Raw genomic sequence first — 23,590 nt, 5'->3', positions numbered from 1 at the left:
CAGGCAGGTGTTTGGCCATCTCCAGGAAAGCAGGGTTCCATCATGTGCAATGGCAACTTGTGAAGACAAAATGTCATCACTCCAAACGTGACCCACTTCCTTCCTCTTCCCTAGATTCGTATGCTAAGCATGCTGCCATACAATATGTGATGCACTGGGTCATTTGGGATCAGCTTTCCTGGCTGTGTCCCCCTCCCAGATCCATCCTCCTTACTGGTGGGGTTGGTAAGGAGCAGAAGAGGCCTTGGCTCTGTGTGAGAAAAGCTCAGCCATAACAAAAACATCACTGGGTTATCAGCTCTGTTGGCATCAAGAATCCAAGACACAGGCCAATATGAGGTACAGGGAAGAAAATTAATTATATCCCAGTCTAAAATCAGCACACATTCTTAGTCCAGACTAGGAATTACTGGTGTTGTGTGGAAGTTGGAAGGTGATATATTTTTTATGACATTCCAGTTCTGAGAGAGTGTACAATGAATACACTATTATTCTGGGATAAGAGCATTATTACTATCATCCGAGGAGCCAGTATAGCCCTAGCGAAATATTCTTTACTTTATAAGAGTTTCATTCACACTGAGGCCTCAGAACTTGTTGCAGTCATTGAAGATGAGAGTTGAAGGGCAGAAGATGACAGGAAATTATTAGTATGTGCATGTAGTTGTCAGTGTGTGTGACACAGACAGAAATTAGGTATTTCTCTTTTTTACCATATAAATAGAATAACCTCCTATTAAAATTATGGCTAAAACATGTTTTAAAATAATCTGTGAAATATCAGCACATTTATTTTTATAAATTATTAATGTTACAGGCTCAGCTCATTTGCTGGCACGTAGTTATATAGAACCACTTATTACTTATCTTATCTGGGCTACTGGATATCAATTGGAGATGGCAGATACAGTTCAAGACTTAGGGAAGACCTTTGTATCTGGACTTGCATTTGAGTAAACAAGCATTATACCTTAAGGTGTCCCAAATGACACAACCTACAGAAACCCTACATGTGAACAAGTGCATCAAGCTGCTGCTGCCTGAATCACTCTGCTCTTCTCTGGCTGTACTAACAGGAGACCTGGTCTCACTGCAGACACTGCAGGCTGTCCCACTTGATCTCAGTAGAATATCAGTAAGTTTGAGTAACTCCTGCAACATCTGTGTCATATCTGGAAGCTCCATTTGTTTGTTTATGTACTCTACAAGATCTTAATTGACAGTAGGTATCTGTACTTTGTAAACAGCATCCCCTCTCTAGGGTTTGGTTAGCTGAACAGCTCTCTAAGAACCTTTGGGAATATTGACTCTATCCCCATAGCCTAATACATCTTTGTATACTCATCACACATTTAAACACTCACATAAATGCATCTATATTTAGCTATTTTAAATTTAACATTAATTCCAGCATAGAAGCTTGCTTCCAAAAGTCCCAGACTGAGGTGTGTAATCCACATACATATTACAAGACCTAGGAACATTTCAGAGGAACACAAGATGGGTGTGATATACCATAAACCCCATAACAGCCCCAGTAACCTTCATTTTTCTGGTATATTATTTTTAATCTATCTTATCCTCAGCAGATAGTCCCTATATAGTTTCTATCTGCCTCCCTCTAAGTGAATGCATATTAAACTATTTTTATCATAGCTTTCCAACACTTAGCATAAGTTATGAAGAAAGGGAAACGGAGTTCAATACTTTACCTATGTGTAAAGTATCTTTCAGTGCCTGTCTGTATCAGTCGTTTAGTCTAAAAATGTGAGCCTGATCATTCACCTTGTCCACCTGAGTGCCACCAAAAGAGGATATCCATTTCTCCCCTAATGAATTCACTGTTAAGTCTTACAAGCATGTTTGTGAATTCCGCTTCCTGCTATTTGCAAAAATAGCCCACACACCTTCTGCTTTGAATAGAGCCAATAGTAAATGCAGAAGAGGCCAGCACTCAATAATGCTGAGAGACTGGCACATTCCAGGGAGGATCTGAAAAGGCCAATGTTAAGTTTGAGAGCAAGAAGTCTTCTTGTACAGGGAACCAAGTGAAAAGATAGAGTACCTGTCACTATATGACATACACTTTATCCTGGGGAGATTAAAAAACCCATTATCTCTTTCCAGTAGATTGTTTTTTTCTTGTAATACATCCAATCTATGATTGAAAATAGATCTTAAGAGCAAGCACACCCAAAGTGGTATCCCCTGACATTAATTCCACCCAGCATTCCAAAAGTGACACAAGATACTATAAAAAGTGTCTGTCTCTTGCCTCATTCTGAAATACCCCATCAAAATAGAAAAGGTGGAGTCTAAGAAAGTTTTTCTACATTTAATAGAGGACGCCAATATAGTTCTTCCTCTCAGACCATGAATTACGCTGAAAAATGTAGAAAGAAACTAGTCAAAAGGAAACACCCTTCCAATTTTATTTCTAAATCAAATTAATGGATTGTCTGAACAAGAATTTAGACAGGATTGTCCTCAGAGACCTAGCATCAAAGGATTTTCCTCTCTGAATGCCAGACTTGTTGCAGAGCCTAATTTGGAGGTGACCCAACTCAGGTTTTTTTCTCAGACAAATACGTGTATCGAATGCAGTCAATCAATCATCTGCAGATCCTTTGAACTCCAGCTATTCCAGGGCAGAACAGATGATGCTCCCAGACTCTCTACAGAATCAAGAGCACTTCTGGAAATGATATAATTTTTTTTCTTGGAAGCATTTGTTTGGAAGAATGGCTACTAACAGACCAGAGCTTCTCTCTTCAGAATTACTGAAACTTATGCTTATGGTGAATATAAGGGTTCTTTGAATCTGGGGTTTGTAAGATTGAAATGGACTCTTGAAAATAACTTGTCTTGCATTTTTAGAGAGAATAGTCTCTCAAGAAAGAGAAAGAGAGGTCAAATCATGACCAGCTGCCTGCAGAATTAATTCCCAGCCATGGAGCCCTTTTCTCTGTCCTTTTTAACTCTCTTTCAGTTCACAGATGCATGGCCCCTCTATGCTTGTCCAAAAAGTTTATGAAAGCAGCTTAAGCCTAGCAACATGAGCAGGGCAAAAGAAGAAAGCAAATATATTTGCTATGAACTTCTACAGGTTCTTAGAGCTGTGCTCTGATGAGGTTCAGAAGTCAGTGTCTGATGAGGAAGACAATACCAGCTCAAACTGCACTACAGGAAGGGGAAGAGCAGGTAGTCAAAGAATGATGACAGCATGGGCGCCAGATTTGTGTAGCTTGGGAATACTTTGACTCCCAGTACATGCTCTTTCAGTTTGAGAATTTTATATGTTCTTGCACAGTACCTGCCAGCAATCTTAAGAGCTGTTTGGAAAACTTGCGGTGGCCAGAACAAATTTTATGATTGCTGAGATAAAAATATGACAAGCATAGACGTTTGATGAATCAGGTAAAAAACTGTGGGTAGGTGTGAGTAGTAGCTATAAAGGACAATGGGACATAGAACTGTGCTGAGAATGCAAAGCTGTCTGAGGAGTCACCTTGAGGCTCACTTGCAGATTTTTATTTGGATTAATAGTCTCAGATTGAGTTTTTAGCAGAACTGTTAGAGCGCAGACTCCATGATGAAGGAAGGGAGATAAAATATCTGAAGGGCAATGTGACAGAGTGGAGGATGATACAGAAAAGGGGTACAGTCATTCTAGTCATAACAGTCCATGCAGATGATTCTTAATTGGCCATCATAGGAAAGACTCAGATTCTGAGAATGAGAGCCTGGACTCTGATCTTTCTGTGGAACAGGTAGAATTCCCCATAGCAATCACTTCTTTGGGGTAATGTCCCAGAGGACAGGCAGAACACAGCACATTGCACATGCCAAAGCTGTGGGACTATGTGGTGTTAAGGACCAGTACCAAGAGTGCACAGACTCTTTTCTGCTACATGAAATAAGATAAACTTAGAGCAATGAGGTCTGACAAAGAATTACCAGAAGTTTGAGAATAAGGATGTACACAGGACAGTGGCCCTGCAAGGCCTGGGAATGGACTTTTTTGTAGCTTTTCAATAAAGCATTCTCATTACACCTTTCAATACTCATTACTTGGACAATAATGCCTCAAAATTTGGCTCCAAAAGTATTTGCTGGCCTTCAGCCATATGGCAACATAGGCTTAGACAGCTGGACACTGGTAGCACTTCACCATCATTCAGAGGAAGGAGCTCTTCAAGGAGTCTCCAAAGTCAAATAATTATTTTCTGGTAAATATGCAATATAGTGTGGTTTTGTTTGTTTGTTTGGGTTGGTTTCTGTTTTGTTTTTTTTTAATTGCAGATGTTGCAGGTTTTTTCTCACACCTTTTGAGGCAAATTAAACACAGGTTCATGCTTGAGTATAAAGAGATTTATTGTGCAATGCATTGAGCAGAGCCCTACCACCTTATCTGGCTAGACAGACAGGCAGCAAAACTGTGACAAAAGCCAATTCTTTGTGTATGCTTGGACCTGCATCAATCCTACTGTTACAAGTTTTTCTGTGGTACTGCTCCTCCTTTGTGCACATGAGTTTATGCTCTCTTGTACAAAATTGTTTACCCTGTGGCATTGCCACTTCCAACCAGTTAAACTAGTCACATCTTTTCTGCTAAGCTGGGTGGTTCTTCAGTCCCAAATTATCCCTGAGAGTTACCGTCTGAATTTCCTGTTCATTCCTCCCTTTTGTGATACTTATTATTTGCATACATCACTGTAAGAATTTCCAAATCTTCTTATGCTTATTTTCCATTTATGTTTATAAAACCATTTGTTTTGCCTCATTGTAGGCTATTTCTTTTCTTACTTTCTTCATTTGTTTACAGCCCATTTTGAGTCAACACAGAGTCAATTACACCTGCATGTAAGCTATTATAACAACTACTAATACAATAATGCTCCACTTCAAAGCTACTGTTCTATTCTATATCACTGACAACTAAAGATTTTTAGCTTTTTTATACATTTTTAGCTTTTTAGATTTTTAATATATGGCTCTGTAGTTTCTAGCACTTTCTCACTCTTTAGAGCAATAGTTACCTTTCTCACATATTATGCCACACTCTTGAAATTGTTTGGTTTTATTTTCAAGGAAAAGAACCTCTAACAAGGACATCCTGTTTTGCACCAGCACCTGGGTTGAAATAATATTTCATAGACATAGCAAAATATAAGGCTAAGAACCCTTGGAGGTGCTCCAATGGGTCAGATGCAAGGGTGGGTTACCAGGAAAACTGTTCTATTGGATGTAGTTGCTAGATATATTAATTAAAATTATAAAAATTGTGAAAATCCTGTGCATGTGCATAGGTGTAATATGTGTACCCAAAAGCTTTCATTGAAACAACAGCTCTTTATATTATCAAATTTAATATTATTTGGAAAGTTTTTCTTCCAATTTTAGGCAACACCATCTCAGCTCATTTCCAGGGGTGGGGAGAAAGAAGTTGTTTTTTTCCAGAGAGGGTAAAGGAGTATCATCCAGGTCACATTCAGGTATTGTTGGGGGGAGGAGGGTGTGAATAATGTTGCTGCTGCTATAGTTTGTTGTGTTATTTCATTGCTGTCTTTAGTAAATTTCTGTTATCTCAACCCATTACCTTTACCTTTTATGCCTCCAATTCTCTCAGCGCAGCCCCCTATCAGGTGAAGGCACAGGAGAGAGTGAGCAAGTGGCATGTGGTTTGGAGCAGTTTCAGAGGGAACACTAAGTTGGAGAATACCGTTCCTAAATCATAACAGCTTCTACCTGAATCTTCCCCCTTTCCTGGTAACATCTACAGAGGCAGGATTTCATATGTAACTGAATGTTGTCTCATACCTGTAAACCTTTCCTAGATCTTCTCCTTCAATATTCATGTAAAGTGATGTATTTAGTTCACTAGGACTGTAGATGTACAGGGAATCTCTGGTAATCAGTGATTCAGGGCTTCACAGGAACCCATGCCATCAATTTCTTCACTTAGACTTCCAAAAAGTGCTAGGCAACAGAGGAAATGGCAGTGTTCCCTGGAAGAGTAGATAAGTACATAGCCAAAATTCTGTAAGGAATTTGCCCAGACCTGGGATAATTTAACAAAGAAATTTTCCCCCCATTTTGCTACAGTAACCAACAAGAAAACTTTTAAATCTGGCATCTAATTACTCTAACAGGACTGATAGATTCTAAAACCTAAATCAGAATGTCGCCTATTAGCAATGTAACAAGGAATACAACAGAGCACAACTTGTCTTGATCAAGTGAGCTCATACATATATGTCAGAGAATCAATTAGACTGGAAAAGATCTCTGAGCTCATTGAGTCCAACCTATGACCTAAACACATTGCACTAAATTCCATGTCCAGTCTTTCCTTATACACTTCCAGGGATGGTGACTTCACAACCAACCTCCCTGGGCAGCCTATTCCTTTCTGTGAAAAAATTCTTCCTGATGCCCAGCCTAAACCACCCTGGTAAGATCTTAAGACAATGTCCTCTCATCCTGGGAGAAGAGATTTATCACCACCTGGCTACAACCTCCTTTCAGGGAGTTGTAAAGAGTGATATGGTCTTCCCTTAGCATCCTCTTCTCCAGGATAAAAACCCCATTGTTCCCAGCCACTCCTCATAGGACATGTATATATATATTTTTTTTTCTTTGTCTCTTTGTGTAATCCAAGTAAAACTGTAACAATACAGTAGCATAAGAGATGCAGACCTTCATGACAGCAAATGTATACATGCATATAGATATATAGCTCATACAAGCCTTGTTTGACTTGCATGCAAGTGTTCCAAGCTACTTGTCTCAGACTTCACTTTCAGTTTTCTCAGTCTCAGATGGTGCTTTGGTGCTAATGTTTGCTGTAACCAGGGGAGAGAGTATCAACACAGTAGCACAGAGCTTTCTCCTGTAATCTTGTTTTTTGTCATACAATTGTCCAGCTCTGCAGCTCTTCTTCGATGGAGGTGTCCTGTCCTTTGGCAGAAGTGGACCAACTTCTGATCTTACCCACCTTGATTGTTCCAGAGATTCCTCGAGTTTCTTAGGTGACATCATCCTATAACAATGGGATGCAGGCACTCTTTTTGGCAAACTTGACTTCTGTATGGGTCATCAAAAGCCTTTGGGGTGGGCCAGCTCACTGTGGTGGCAGAGCAGGTTTCATCTGGAGTCCTTTAACAGGGCCCAGTCTCCAGGTTTCAGGCACAACACCATTTGGTACTGCTCTTGATCCTGTAAGGACACTGCAGAATGTAACCCATCTTTTGCATGAGTGGCCAGCTGAGTGGGCTGCACATGCCAGAGTAGGAACCAAAGAGAGGGGAACTAGGGATCTGCCATCAGGAGATCTCCATGTATAATTTAAGTGTAACACACAGTCAGAGGGAAACATTGAGCTCTTTCCTTCTGAGGGTAGTTCTTGTAATTTGGGCAGATATTCAACAGAAATGTAGAGATCAGATTAAGAGCTGCAATATTTAGAAATGTTGTTGGAGAACCCTCTAAAGAAACTCACTTGGCAGCAGCATCAACATATGCACTGCCAAGACTTACTTCATCTAATGCACCTATGTGAGAATAATGCATTACAGAGATAGTAACAGCAAGCATAATTGCATATAGTAACTCCAGGATGAGGGTTCCAGGAGAAAAGCAAGTTCCAGAGGAGGTAATAAATCCTCAGTGTTGTTATGATCCCATTATAAGAGATGCTTCTACCCAAATTGAGGTGCAAACAAGATCATATGCCAAAGTCAGTAGTACAAATTTTATTTAACAGTATATGTGAGGTAAAGAGATAGAGACAATGGGGGGAGGAAGGAGAGAGAGAGAGAGAGAAGGAATATACAAAAGATATCACCACAAGGCGGATTCCTGCAGTATCCCACTGGTCCTTCTTCACCCTGGTATTGGGTGGTGGGTTCTTCTGGAGGTACCACTTTTTATATAGTCCAATCCCAGGTATTCACAGGGTGTAGGTGCCATTCCCATGACTTGAGATGGCATTTGCCTAAGCACTTACTTCCTTTCCCACAGTTTTCCATGGTGGCAATTTTTGTCTGGATATTAACCAAAACTTTACCTCTGTTAGGCCTGGAAATAGCTTTTCCCTGCTGAGCTGTCTGCACTTATCTCAAGTTCCATTGTGATGGCTTATCTTATGGGGACAGTGTTTTGAGACATGTAACTTCATTCTATAATTCCCCCTCACAAGTGTTTCCAGATCTGACCTGTAGAATGATGAACCTTAAATGCATACCATGAATCAGTACAGACATTAGCACTTTTTCTTGATGTGCAGGTTCATGCTTAAGTGAGTGCAATGAACTCAGTAGGTTTGGCACCTGAAACTGTAGGGAAGGAAAATATTTTGAGATCTTTGAGCTGGGAGAAAACAACACATCTTGAAACTAGTTCACCTCAGCTGTCTGTAAGGAGGGCAAAACCTGGGTTGAATTAGTAAGACAGCAGATTTTCTGGAGTCAGTTGGCATTTTCATTAGGAAGTTATATGATGCAGATACTTGATCTTTTGCTTGCAGAACTGCAGCTTCTTTTGGGATGCCTTGTGTACTTTATCGGCCGAAGGACACAGAAGATGGAGTGTGTACTCCTAAAAAGCATCCAAAAAGGAAAAAACCTACCAGAAAATTGTTCATATACTGAACCAAGAATGAGGACTGTAACACAAACTAGGTCTCATTTTAAGCACTGAAAGGAAAAAAAAACTTATCTTTGAGGAATTGTGCTCCAGGTGTACTATTGTCTTGATAAATAAAGATAAACAAAAAATCTAAATTGAGGTATATGTGCATAAAGAAAGAAGAAGGCAGAAGATAGGTCAATAACATCAGGGTTACAGAGATGGATCTTGGAATAGTCTTAGGGTTACGAACTGGTGACTCATGATAATAAAGGCATTGATTTCTCACAAATCTTGGATGAATCTCCAGATTTGTCTTTCTTGTTCATCAAATTTTCCCCTTTCTTTGGTGGTGAAATGTGTGTGTGACAGAGTGACCATGAAAGACTTAATACCAGCCATCAGAAGGCTGCTGTGTTGGATGGGACAGGAACAAATAGAGAATAGCAGACGATTGGTCAGAAAGAAAAATTTTTACATCTCTTCAGGAATAAGAGACCTGTATCTCTATTTACTTCTTCCAAATGGTCCAAAAGCAACACATTCCTATATCTAATTCAGCATTTTTAATTTATACCTAAATTTGTGGATGACCCTGTTGTAGAGAAGAAGCAAATAATTTCAGAAATAACCATATCAACCTTACTGATTATTACCTGTATCAGACAGCTAGAGGAGGGAGATCTGACCTGACTAGGTAGATACTAAGTTTTCACTAGACAGCACATAAATTACAAGAGACATGTCTCTACCTTAAGTTTCAAGAAAAGCGTGCTGTCAAATAAATTTTTGCACTGTTCATGCCAGGAAAAGGAGAAAAAAAAGCTTACTGCTAGTGAACTGCAGCCAAAATATGCAGCTTTAATATCTCTTGGGATTTTGCTGAGCTCTAGACAACACCTACATAAGTGGGTTGGTTTGCTTCAGGTCAAGTTACATCAATCAGCAGTTTCCTTATTACATTAGAGACCCTTAGGATTACGCACAAGTTAAATGTTTTTATGCTCCATTCATGAAAATCTTTCCAAGAGTACCTTACAAGTAAAGTGATTTAAATGCATGGGCACACTTAGTATAGAACAAGGTACTAGAGAAAACGCCATTGTAGCTACTGACATTTGTATCTTGAACCTGTCCAACAAGTAGCAAGGCAGACTCTTACTGACTGAGGGGAATAATGTTCAAAACACACCTTTTAATAGGATCTGAACTGCCATGACAGTGAGAAATGCAGCAGAGACACAAAGAAAAGCAGTGTGGGGTGATGTAATCCTCAAATCTGAGTAGTGTATATTATTCTCCTACCTAGATATCCTTTCAAAAGGCTGGATGGACAAGTAGTTAACAATGGAGCTTCTCTGCAGCGTTTCTTAGCCTTTTCTTGCTCTCTTCCTTTCAGCTCTCCCTTGTACAACAGGGCACTCATCGGTTTACAAAGAAGGTCTGATTTCTTTCAGCTGCCCTCCAGTGTGCCAGATAAAGGACCAGACTTTCCCCAGGCTGCCACATGGCTGTCAGTCCTAGAAGTTCACTCCTCTGGTAGGAGCTCCTTTGCCTGGGCCTCTCCAAAATCCTTCTGCTAATCCTTCAGGGTCATTCATATGTCATTTATGGGAGTTTGGCATAAACACTGTAACTCTTAAAAAAGGGAGGACCTCTCTGTGCAGTGCCCAGCAGGCAGCATGCTAGACTATAGAAGAAAGAGTTACAGTAATCCAAAGAAGTAACTTTATTATCAATTTTTTGCCTTTTTGGGGTCATTCTGGAGGTTGTTTTCAAAGTGAAAATCTACAAGAAACTGCTTGTATATATAAAAAAATATATGTTTTTTCCTTTATTTTTCCCTGTATTCCAAGTAAAACTGTAGAAATATAATAGCAAAATAGATGCAGACTTTTATGACAGCAATTATTTATTGGATGTTTAAATGTTATCTGATCAATCTATATACTGTGCATTTGTGGTGAGCATTTCTCACACCCATAGATCCCCACTAATACCTGTACATAAGGCATATAGACTTCAGTACTGAGAAAGGATATAGCTTAATCTGTGACATATCCCTTGCACAGCTGTGTAAGGGGCAGCCAGAACTGCTTTGTGCCCTGAAGCAGGAGCAGGAGAATACCTTCAGAATAATGACCCAGTACTTCTTGCACTTGCTAGCAAAGAGATGATGGGAACTGTACTATTCACAGGGTGGTGCTTTAAGCTTTGAACATATGAAGAAAACAAAAAGCAATTTAGTCTCAAGCAGGGATAATAGGGGCTAGATTTGTATCTGCAAAAAAATAAGGTCTTGACCCCATGCCAAAGCTGACAAAATGCTGTGCCTACATTGCTACCTAGGTCTGGATGCTGATATGTGGATTAGAGACAGGATTTTGTCCAGCCACAGCCCCAGTGCAGACCCTCACTAATACTAACAGCAAACTCTTCCAATATACCTACTTTACTATTTAGGTTCAAGCAGCTGAAAATGTTAACTCATTGAAAAGACACAAGCTCTCATCAAAGACGTCTTCCCTTATTCAGAATACTGACAAACATCAGAGCCTTTTACAGCAGAATAGTCATAAGGTTTTAAAGAAATAGGAAACGTCCTCACAAAATAAGAAACTCATTTTGAGTATTCAATAACTTTTGCTTTCTAAGTACATTGCCAACTTTATTTCATTTAACAAAGCAAACATATGTCACGACATCTTATGCTTCCAGGCACGTTTGTGCACAGTGATGCAAACAGGAATGCATCTATGCACACACTCTGTGTGTTGCTTGCAGACTACCTCTGTGAGTTATTCCCTTTGTAATTACAGGTTTTCACTAAATGGCACGGAGAAGATGAATTAGGCCATATTTTCCAAGCAGTACATGCAACAATGCACAAGCCTATTTGAAAAACTGGCCTATAAAGACTTAAAGGACTTAAAGTTCATTAAAGGAATTCTGTTACTTCACAATCTTCTCATCCATCTCTCTGAACTTTGTCCTTTTCCTTGTGACTTTGCAAAAATCATTTGCCACTGCTACTAAGGGCAGGGGCTATATGATGGTACACAAGGGGCTCACAGTGGTACAGCTTCATCTCTGCTAGTGAGTGTGGAACAGACACAACGCTGGGATAAGGAGAGAGAGAGAGAATGGAAGGTAGCAGAAAGCACCATCTTCTAGGTTTCCTTAGGTTAAAAGCTGGAGAAAGATAGCTACTGAAATAAAGCTTGAATAAGAGCCATGCCTATGAACTTTTGTAAGACCCCGAAAAACTCACTCAATCAGACTCTTAAAAGGACTTTATGGTTGTTCATGTGCTTTGAGTTTCTTACAGAAACACAGACAAGATAGTCTCAACAGGTCAAAACTGCAAAAATCTTTACTGGCAACTTTGGAAAATCAGAGAACTTTGGCAAAAGCTTAGAGTAGCATTCAATCAACATGAAATACTTCTCAAAGCATTAACTAGCAAACTGCAAGCCCATCTACATTTAAGTTTCTTAAAACTCCAAGAAGTTTTAAGAAAGAAGAAAGAAAGGAAGTTTTAAGAAAGAAGAAGGAAGATAAAACACAGAAAATATATTAAAAAAAAGTATAAATGTAGTTACCAGCTCCTAGTTTCAGTAGAGTTTAGCTGATAGAAATTCCAAGAGGAGGGAGGGTCAAAATATGTGCATCCTCCTGTTTGTCTGTAAATACCTTCCTGGGCCCTTCCCCAGGTGGGAATTGTGGTCATCTGGCCACTCTGGGGCTCCAGAGGCAGCTATGGAACATTGCCTCCAGTGTGCCAGGGACTGGCAGCCACTGCAGGACTGGGATGCAAGCTGGGGTGTAAGGGGCACTTGATCACCTCACTGGAGCAAACTCCAATCTGGGCTTTGCCATACACACACAGACCCACACACATCCACATCCACACCTCCCTGAAATGTTTTGGGCCAGCAATCCTTCCAGGCTCTAACAGCTTTACATATTTAACATAAAAAATAATTTTTTAATTTATTTAACTTAAAAAATACATTATCGTTTTATCTTTTTAAATTCCACAAGTTGAACTGATGCCTTGAGAGGTTGAACCTGGAACAGAGACTAGACAGAGCTAAGAGAAAAAAAAGTAGGTATTTATTAGAAGGCCTCAACACCTTGGGCAGTACAAGAGTCCAGCCAGGGCTGCATCCAAGATGGACCCAAAATGGTCACAAAATTGACAACCGGTCATGGAGTCTCACACTTTAATAAGTTTTGGTCCATTTGCATATTGAAGTTAATTGTACAATTATGGCTTCGGGTTATGAAGTCCCGTCCTCCTTGTTTGCCTGTTCTTCAGTTCCACGTTGTTTATATCTTTTGGCCTGAAGCTTGTAACGATTGTCTTTGGTCTCAAGCTGGAAAAAGATTGTTTTGTCTTCCTACCTTGTGAAGAGAACCTACTAACACTTAATATGAAGCTCAGAGCTATACCCCTAGGCAGAAAAGAATTTGAAAAATATGAAAGCTTAAACTTAAGGCATCATTTCCCCCTTTAGGGGCTTGACAAGACCTTTTCCTTGTTGAGTCTCAATTCTAAATATCTATACCAATAACAGATATTTAATAGCAGATAAATATTTAACAATAGTAACTAACTATAGTAAACATCTAACAACAGTAAATATCTAATAACAGATAAAAATCTAATAGTGGATAAATACCTAACAATAAATATCTAATATTATAAATATCTAATAATAGATAAATATCTAACACTAACCATAATAAAAATATTAAACAATAATAAAAAGTAATAAATATTTATAAAGTAGCAATGCCTAGCACAGTCAGGCATTGTGCAAAGAAAAAAAATGCTTATTGTGTTTAGGAGTAGAAAAAGGGATTACAAGTGACCTCACTCCTGATAAGTCACAGTTGTACTAATTACCAAAGAAGAGGAGCCTTGCCCTTAATGGGTCACAGCTGTGACTAATAAAGATAAGTATGATAAAAGGGGTGGGTTGACTGCTCAGGGAGAGCCTGGAGGAAGATGGTTTTGAGGAGCCCTGAGGAAGAACCTAGAGACATACAAAGAGGAACAAAGGAAGAGAGCTGCTGCTGCATCAAGGTCTGCTGTGAGGTCAGTCTGGGTCTGATAGAGCTGGAGCTTGCAGTCATAGTCAAGCTGGGTAAAAGCCTTAAGTCAGAGACAGCAAGGAAATACTTTCAGCCATATTCCAGCAGGAAATAGCCAGCAGTCTGTTAGAGAAGCTAACAGTAGAAGCTTGCTGTAGTCAGAGTCAGGATGGCTAAGCTGTAAAGAAGAATAAACTGGGACCCTTTTTTGTGTTGTTAAATGAGAGTCTGTCTTGGCTCACTTCTACCTCTAATGAGGGTCTGCTGCAACACCTGAGACTAAGATAGGCAACCAACAAAGAAGGAATAATCTACCCATTATCTGGGCTGCAGCACAAGGGAAAAGGAGAGTGAAGACCACCTACAAACTGGACAGGTAATGACCACTCCCTTACCTGGATCTTCTGATTTATAGGCACAAGAGTAGTTTGTGATATAGACTACCTTGAACTGGGAGTTTATGGGATAAGGATCTGCCAGCTTGATCATCTTCTTGAAAGCAGCATAAATGAAGATGAAGCTGATCAGGGAGGAAAATCCCTCTATGTGAAGCAGGTGAAGTACTTAACCAGGAAGCTGGTGTTGGTGGCCACAAGAATGAGACAGTGGAAGGCTGACCAGAGGTCAGTCCAGAGGTGGAACTCCAGGTAGCCAAAATCCTTGTCTCTGCACCAACTGTGACCAGTTCATTAGGAACAGAAGAGGAATCATTTAAAGCATGTTTTTGTCTGTATCAGTCTCTGTTTTTACAGTTGTTTCAGGAGCAGGAGCTTTCTTAACTCTGGAGTAGTAAATCCAGGGTCCTTTACCAGTGAATTTGACTGCAGTGATGGGGTGGTCAGCAGAACTTGGATTCTAGAGGATCTACTTGGCAGAGGATCACTGTCTCACCACTTAACACAGACCCAGTCTCCAGGCTGGAAGGGATGTGCAGGTGTGTCCAGTCCTGTGGGTCTGGATAGTATGGCATAAGTCTGGAGCTTCTGCAGAGTGGAACCTAAAGCCATTAGATATTTCTGTAAATCAAGTTTCCCCTTCATGTCAATTTCCCCTGGAATATATGGAATCTGGTATGTCCTGCCGTACAGTATTTCATAGGGACTGATGTTATCCCTCCACCTTGGTGGTATGTGGATTCTCAGTAAAGCTAAAGGAAAGGCCTGAACCCATGTCATGGATGTTTCCTGACAAATTTTGCTAATTTGTGTTTTGAGAGTCTCATTCCTATATTCAACTTCAGCACTCGTTAGGGGTCTTTAAGGTGTATGCAAATTCCAAGTAATTCCCAAAATCTGGCGAACTTCTTTAACCACGGTTGCAAGTGTTTTTGCTGAATCAATGTCATTTTGACTCTCTGGGAGATGAAAGACTAGTGATGCTCGTTTTGCCACCTGCCTCTCAAAGAAAATCTGTCCCCCTGTGTGATTGCTGAGAAAGTTATAAACACTGCTCCAGACCTGAACCTTGGTAAAGCTAGAAGGACTGAAGGAGAAAACTTGAGACTTCTTCCCTTTGATTACACAAATCATTACATGAACACCTACTAAGGTTATTTACAAGTACTCGTCAAAATAGCCTTGAGTTCATTCCCAGCCTCAGGGCATACCACTGGTTTTAGAACTGCTGATAAAAACCTTTATGGTCACAGTGAATTCTTCCCAACATCTAAAATCAGTCAGCTTTTCATTCACCCTACTGGTGTACCACAATTTCACTAACACAAACACACAGTTTGTACCCCCCAGCCTCTTTTGCCTCATTATAGAGTTGCAGCAGGGAGGGTAGCTTATCTACCTCAGATTTTCTGCTGATCTTTGATCTAGCTGTCTCCAAAATAAGGGTTAGTGAGGGTGGAGATATGGCTGTTGTAGCACAAGTCAAGAGAATCTTGAGCCTGGAATACATATGTAGAAATATGCTATTTTCCCAGAAGATATCTAAGAAACAGAACTTGCATGTCTGGTTTGTTTCTGTACTCCACAGCACAATGCAATGCAGAAATAAATGTGCTGGGTACAAACTAAGAAGCAAAAATGGCTCAGTACTATACTTGAACTATTTTAATGAGGAAGCACATTAGCCCACAGATTTTATGTTAGTCGCATCTGGGAACATGATAACTGTTTTTGTTGTTTTATTCTTTAAAAAAATCAGAAGAACTTTGGCACAAGAAAGTAAAAAAGCATAGACAGGAAATGACTAAATTACTTAGTCTGATTTAAAATTTAGATTTTAAAAACCAAAAGGTGTTCAAAAAACACGTGACAAAGGTAGACTTTACTGTTAAAGCTGCAAATTTGGAAAAGCTAGGCTATTCTAGTGTTACCTTGAATTATCCTCTTCTATAATAATTAATGTTTCAGAAAGTGTGGTTTTAACACAATGTTTTTCAGTCCTCTGAAATGAATAATGCTTAGTGATGATTCCTCAGTCTTGTATCTTCTCTTAATTTTTTTTTATAGCCCACACACTATTTACTACTCATGAGTCAAGCTCTTTTCTTACGACAAGCCTATTTTCCTCTTCATCATTTCAAATGCACTTAACCATTATAGTTTGGGAGAGGGAATTATTCTAGGAATTATGTTCTAATGTCCATCATGTGAGTTTTGAGCTATCAATATTTCAGCAACTGAGAAGACAAAGAGGCATTAATGGTAAAAAATTTAACTAATATTGAGTATTCAATTTCAGAAAATCATGTTTAGAGAGCTTTAGGACTGATTTTGGTTTTAATTAATTTTTCTGACTTACTGAGGAACTCTGTCCCTCTGAATTAGCGATTGAGTCTAGTTGCCCTAGAAAAGCTAATTTGCCTTAATTAGGTTTAACTTCTTTTTCTGCTTATCATTTGTCTAATCCACTGCTGTATCCCAATCTGAGGAAGGCATCGTATAGAAAGCAATCATCTTTTTCTTGAATAACCTTAAACCATATCAAAGCAAATCTGCTCAGAATGCTATATTGTTGCAGTGTTGTGAGGGTCCCCAGGATGAGGTAAGAGGTGAGAATTAACTCCAAGCTCTCAGAAGGCTGATTTATTATATTATGACATTAGATTGTATTAAAAAAATAATATACTAAAACTGTACTAAAGAAAGAAAGGAGACATCAAAAGGCTAGACAAGAATGAATAATAAAAACCAGTGACAGCTCAGAGTCCAACACAGCTGGCTGTGATTGACTATTAATTAAAAACAATTCACATGCTGGGTAAACAATTCTCCAAATCACATTCCAAAGTAGCAAAACATGGAGAAGTTGAAGCTTCCCAGCTTCTCAGGAGAAAAAATCCTGGTAAAGGGATTTTTCATAAAATATCGTGGTGACACTATATTATGCAGGGACTTTGCAGAAGAAATCACTTGTTATCAAGGCAATACTGCCTTTTCAATAAACATAATGAGATTCTCAAGCTCCTCAATCCTGACATTTCCTAAAATTTGAGCAGTTGACTTTGCAACAGAATTAACGATCTTAAGATTTTTGTTTGTGTCACATTCAGTATGTGATAATATATCAACTTTTCATCAACGCAGTTAGAATTATTAAATCTAATAAGAGACAGTTTTTCGAATTCAGGGAATTACAACAGATGTCTTGTGCCATCACTAGAAAAAAGGAGATATTTACAGTTCTGATACCTGAGGAGGAGTGAGACTTGACTGTTGCAACCTTCATACTATGACGGCAAAATATTTCCTTGTCAGCAAGAGCTCCCTTTCAATTTTCTTAGGGCGTAAGACATTTTGTTTCATTGTGCCTCTGATACTCCTCCTGTCCCATGTTCACTTTGGCCTCCTGTTCCCATTCTCCCTCTCTAACCATTTTAAATCTCCTTTCCTTCATAAAGCCTGTCTTCCTTGGTCTTATTTCACCCTGCTGTTCTTTTCTCTGGTTTTTGTTTTTTAGAATTTCCACATTCATCACTTATTGTCTCTGATTCTTATTCCAGTCTTTTCACACCGACTTTTCAATCAATCTCTGCCTCAGCTTCGCATCAACAAATCAGGAGCTACTTCTGTATTCTTGTGGACATCTCCTTGTCCACCTCAGCTGCCAATCCCAGCTTCCTTTCTTACTCCCTCAATCTAAAACACCTACTCCTATCTAACTTCTTCAAGTTCTGCTTCTGTCTCTCTGAATTTTATTCAGGCAGGATCCTCCTAAAGACAACAGCCCTAAAGGCTGACTACAGCATAAGGGAAAGGGTGTCCTTATTCTCACTTACACATATTGTTTCTGCTCCTGCCTGCAGCAGCCCACAGCTGCAATTGTGTTGAAAAACCTGCTAAAATATCAAAAATGAAACATGCTGAAATGAATAAATCCATGAGATACAGATTGCAAAACTGGTAAAATTGTCCTGAGCAAGGATGAACTGTCTTTTTCTGGGGTACCTATATCATCACATTTCTAGACATCACAAGGCTAATGCTTGACATGGCCATCTCTTACTCTTACACTTTTTAGCCAGATCATTTTTCTAAAGTCATGGTGGAGCTGGAGTTTTCCAAAGAAAAGCATTAGTTAAAGCTTAGTTAGAAATTGATAGATATGAGTGTATGAAACCTGATGGTCTTCTGTGATGGAGCTGTGGACTTGTTTATAGAGAAAAAAGTGCAATATACGCTCAGTTTTAACAGGACCAATTAAACTGAAATCTATTGATTTAAAGTTGATGATCAAACCTTTTTGCAAACATGACAGATATAGATGAAGAGTCCATAATATTGAAAGTTTATGAAATATTTCATCGCAATTCCAATTTTACAAGAGTTTACTTCGGTTGTTGTTTTTTGAGTATTGGTGGTGGGAAGAGAGGTTTTGTTTTTGGGTCTGTTAGTGTTTTCTTATCCACTCTGCATATTCATTACACCTTCATATTTTTCTTAGCTAATTGAAAAGTTGCCCTTTACAGTCACTAGAGAGAAATGAGCCCTTTTTGGTGCAATTAATCTGATTGGATTTAAACTTCTAGATGAAAGGTACTGTGTTTGTTTTTCTCTGTGCTGTAAAGAAGCAATTTAGCGTGTTTCTCTTCAAGATGCACAGGATCCCCATCTTTTTAATAAATTCTCTTATTCATGTCTCTGTACATTTTCCACAGTCCACCTTATGTGACTGAGTCAAAGTCATATGTGTATGTAACTGTGGAAACTGTTTGTTCCCACAAACCTGGATAAAGCCAGAGGAACAGGGAGCACTTCCATGGCTGGTACATTGGACCACAATGTTCTTGCTCAGGTAAAATGCTTTACTCCACTTTTAGATATAGGTGTGCCAAAAAAATTGAGCTTTTCCACCATCTATACCAACCTTTGAATAGAGTGGAAATAGTCCCTGAACATTTAGCAAATCTGTACATTTTGCTTTCCCAAAAACACCTGAGTATGCAAGACACAGTCTGGCCTTAAGTACACCTCTTTGTGAATGATCTGTGGCAAGAAAAGTACTATATTTGAGTTTGAAATGGAATTGCAGACCTGAAGCCATAAAATTTCCACTTTTAACCATTTTTCTTTGAATCGCTGCTTTTGCAGTGCTTTTGCCTGCTCAAGAAGTATTGAAACAAACACACAGACAGGCTGAAGTATTCGTCCCTTAGTGAATCCTCAAAGGAAATCAAACAAAGGAATAAAGTTTTGTAGCAGATGAAAAATTCCCCTACCTTTTATTTTCTCTGTTTGTATGTGTTTCTGTTGATACTTGAGATCTCTTATGCATTCACAACAGCATTTCTCAATTTAGTGAGCATGCCATGGCAATTGATTTAGACAATGCAATAGCTGTGACAGCAATCGGGAGGCACTCCAAATTTAAAAAGTAACAGGACACGCAAAATTGAAGCCTACTGACTGTTTTTGTGATAATTGAATTTCATTGAGGTTTAGCGTGAGAAATGAGCAATAAAAGGGCTGTTTCCAGCCACAATTCCAGGAAATGGCTCGGGCAGCATGTATCAGTATAATATACATTGAACCTTTACACGCAGAAATCATCTGTGTTACTGATTCAGCCTAACAACCTTCTTTCCTTCTTAGCTGCAAAAATAATTTCAAAATAGAATAGGCAAGCCTTTGAGATAGAGAATTAAAGATAAAAAGGGCTGAATAATTTTGTATAGCTCTAGGACAGCAAAATTTGCTGTGTGGGCAATTTAAATATGTTCCATCCTGAACAGTTGCAAATGAGGTTCTCTTTGGTTGCAATTTTTCCAGAACAGTTACTGAGGAAAGCTATTTTCCTGGTGCTTAAAAACCTAATTTTTCACAACAGAAAATATTCATTGGCTTTTTATGATGCCCGAACTCGTTGCTCTTGGAGTGATTGTGTTTCTTTGGGGGTCAGCTTTGAGGTCTTGCTTTCAATAAGCAAAGTAGTTCTTTCTATTCTTAATGTAATTCCAATTCACTCTGCTGAAACTCAGCACTGCTTTGAGCAGAACAGACTTCACATCTTCAGAAACAGCAGGTTAAGCCATTGCACAGACTCTTTTGCTCTTCATAGGAGACAATGAAGCTTCATAACACTCTGTCCAACTGATGTTCACTTCTGCAGGTGCAGTTCAGGCAGATTTGATCTGGACTGGGTACAAAGTGATCTTTGTGACTGCTCCTCTGATTACAAGAAATGTTCTCTATTTACAGAAGTTCCAGCCCTACTCAACTTCGCCTTCTAAGAGTTTTTCCGAAGTGAAAGTTTCCTGCCTCTGTTATTGATTTCATGAGTTCAGTAGCTTAAAAGCAGGTGATTAATGAATATGTGATCAAGAACCTGAACAAAAACACAAATAAAATAATGTTTGCCTCATCGGATGTCTGACCTGTTTTACAATAAGGGCTTTTATGATTGGTGAAACTGCAGGTAAGTGTTGTGACCAAGCCTAGCCTTACAGTAATGATGCACATACAGCACTTTGGGAACACCTAAGACATCTGTGTTTTGTACTGACATTCAGTCCACTGAAGTTCATAAATTTCAGCAAGGTTTATATGGGTTGGGATTACATTTGACTCTAAATTCAAATCTAGAAGTGAATGATATTAAAGAGAATCAGCAAATAACTATTTTTTACTGTACCTGCCTTCTACTTGAGACACATTGTAAAATGAAAGAAGATTTAAATGGTTTTCAGAACAAAATAAAATTTAGCTCAGCTATTTTTTATCACTTAACAAACAATAGTTGCATTGAAAGGCTTAAAAAGAATAAGGTTAGCTGAGAGGGTTTTTTGTTTTCCTGAATAATTGCTGACTAACCTGTTTTAAGATATTTCTTTTATGTATTCATAGATTCTACTCTGTTACCTTGAAGACGTGGGAAGAACTGATGAGAATTTAAATATAATTCATGGTAACAGATTTGGGGCAAGACTTAGTGAAGTCAGTGCATTAACTTTGCATAAATAAATAACTCTTTGTCCATAGGATAAGTTAGTTATGTATTGTACAGATAGAACTGTAATCATAAAAAAGAGAAGGGAGAGAGAGAAGAACTACAAAGCCACTCTACAGTTTTTCACACGGAACTAGGGAACTTTTACACAGGAGCCAGTGCCTAGCAAAGCTTGCAAATTCAAATATAGAAATGCTTTCATTACTCATTCATGCAAAGAGAATGTGGCAAAATGTGGATGAACATACAATTAGACATGAAAATCCAATAAGAGTGCAGAATAACAACAATGGCAGCATGGGGAACCATAAACTAGCATTGATTTGCACTTACTATTAATTTGTATTCAATGTGTGATACAGCTGATGAGGCACTGGGAAATAATGTATGTTTGCAAAGCAGTGCTCAGAATTGCTCTGCCACCATGCCAAAGACCTGGTGAATTGAGGAAATGTGACAATTGCCAGACTTTTTACTCAAACATAGAATCTTACTTTGAAGGATCAGGTTTCCTCTGTCATAGTGAAAAACAGATCCATGATTGTACATTTCAAAAAAAAACCCCAGGAGAATGTAAACATAAGTCAGCTGAGTGAAAGAAGAAAACATATCAGATAGTTTTTCTATTCAGTAAAAACTGAAATAAGATATACATGCAAATACCTTTTTATCAAGGTAACTTTAGAGGACACAGTTAAAGGGTATCAGAAATGCAAGAATCTCGAATTACTTCTAAATTCTGCACAGAAAGCAAACTCTAGTCAGCCCCCACACTTTTCATTCTCTTTTCAGAATAGGTTAACATGAAAAAAAATCAATAGGCTATTAAAATATTTCAAAGATGTATTTCAAAGCAATTCTCTATAGAATTGCTAAGACATATTCTTATCTACCAGAAATGCACACGTCTGTCAAGCAATGACAAGACACTTCTGGAGGAGAACTTTTTTAATATTAGAATAACTACTAGAACATACTATGCTGTAAATGTCAGGAGTACAAGCAAAAAACCTGCAGGGAAGGTTTTTTTGGTTTTTTTTTTTGCTGAGTCTGCCCCTCTTTTGGCTTGCTCAGAGCACAGGTGCATAAGGCAGGATGGCTTCCTTGCATGCTGAAGAGGAAAAGGCTACTGCACTCCAGACTTGCCATGGTGCCCCAGGGTACTCACTGAGGTAGCAAAGGCTTTAACAGACACAGCTTACAGCCCAAAGCAGCTACGTGTGCTGATCATTTCCATTATAAAACATAAATATAGAGCAGTGCACTTTTGCCAGCTGCACTTGTGCTTTTGTTTACCACACCGTACTTACTGGCTTGTTAATTTTGAAGGAAATGTCCATTGTCCTTGTAAGGTGCTTCTTATCACCAAGTATTTCATTTTCAGAGTCTAGCACTCATTCAGAGTGTGGCTAAAAGTACTAATACATTTCGTTACCTAGTTGTGGAATGAAGCTGGTTTCTTGCTGAATATCAGCATGCGCAAGATGAATGCCAGGAGGAAAGCCAGGACTAAGAATCAACTTTACCAGTGCCTATTTGTGTAGCTCTGCTCACATCACTCAGGAGTTAAATTCCGACCTGAGACAAAACTTTTAACATTGTAACGTGTCCCTCGATGTCGAAACCTATTCACATGAAAATCTCAGTCCAGCTCTGTTTTCAACCTATAGACCCTTGAGTTGTAGAGATACTTTTCTTTTGAAATTACTTTTGTATGGAGAAATTCAGCATTTTCAAATCACCTCATCTTTATTATGACTGAATAGTACAGAAATATTTCAGCTAAAAGATCATCTCTGATGCAGAAATTTCATTATTTTATTTGAGACTTTTGATTAACTCCATCTAGGTACAGCTAGGAAAAGCTCTAGCAGCTAAATGTTTCTTTAAGGGATGGCCTGAAGGGATTTTTTTTTAAATGAAGCAAATAGCAATTGGGCAAAAAGAATGAGCTGTTCTTGGAGCAGGAAGCAGGGTAGTCAGAGTATGCCTCATCTTCTGTCCAACAATTCTTTGGTCGATAAGAGCTAACAATACGCCAGTCAAGAAGCCTTTCTTCCTTGTGGTACAGCTTTCTTTGGAGTAGTGACAATTGTGTGCTTGAAATCCTCTGGCAGGTTGCTTCCTAAGCTCAGCATGTTGTAGACTTGTGGCACCTATATCCTTTTGTGTATCTGATATTCTCAAGATTTTTTCCACACCAGGGCAGTAAAAAGAGAAGTTTGTGCTTGTCATACACCCAGAGAAAACATGTCAGTTGTTCTGCTAAATAAGTACACCTATATTATCTAACAACAGCATGATGACTTGGTTGAGTGACTCACTGTGTCATCATTGTCTGAAGATTCCTTTTCACTAAATTTAGATCATGCAGTTCATGATCTACCCTGGGAGTAAAGATTAGAATCCACTCATACAAACTTTTTAGTCTATTTTATTTGTGTGCATCATCAGAGTCTTTGTT

Source organism: Molothrus ater, chromosome 3 (genome assembly GCF_012460135.2).
Source record: "Molothrus ater isolate BHLD 08-10-18 breed brown headed cowbird chromosome 3, BPBGC_Mater_1.1, whole genome shotgun sequence".
Lineage (NCBI taxonomy): Eukaryota > Metazoa > Chordata > Aves > Passeriformes > Icteridae > Molothrus > Molothrus ater.
The sequence above is the reverse complement of the archived record's forward strand: the minus strand, read 5'-3'. Positions refer to the sequence as shown.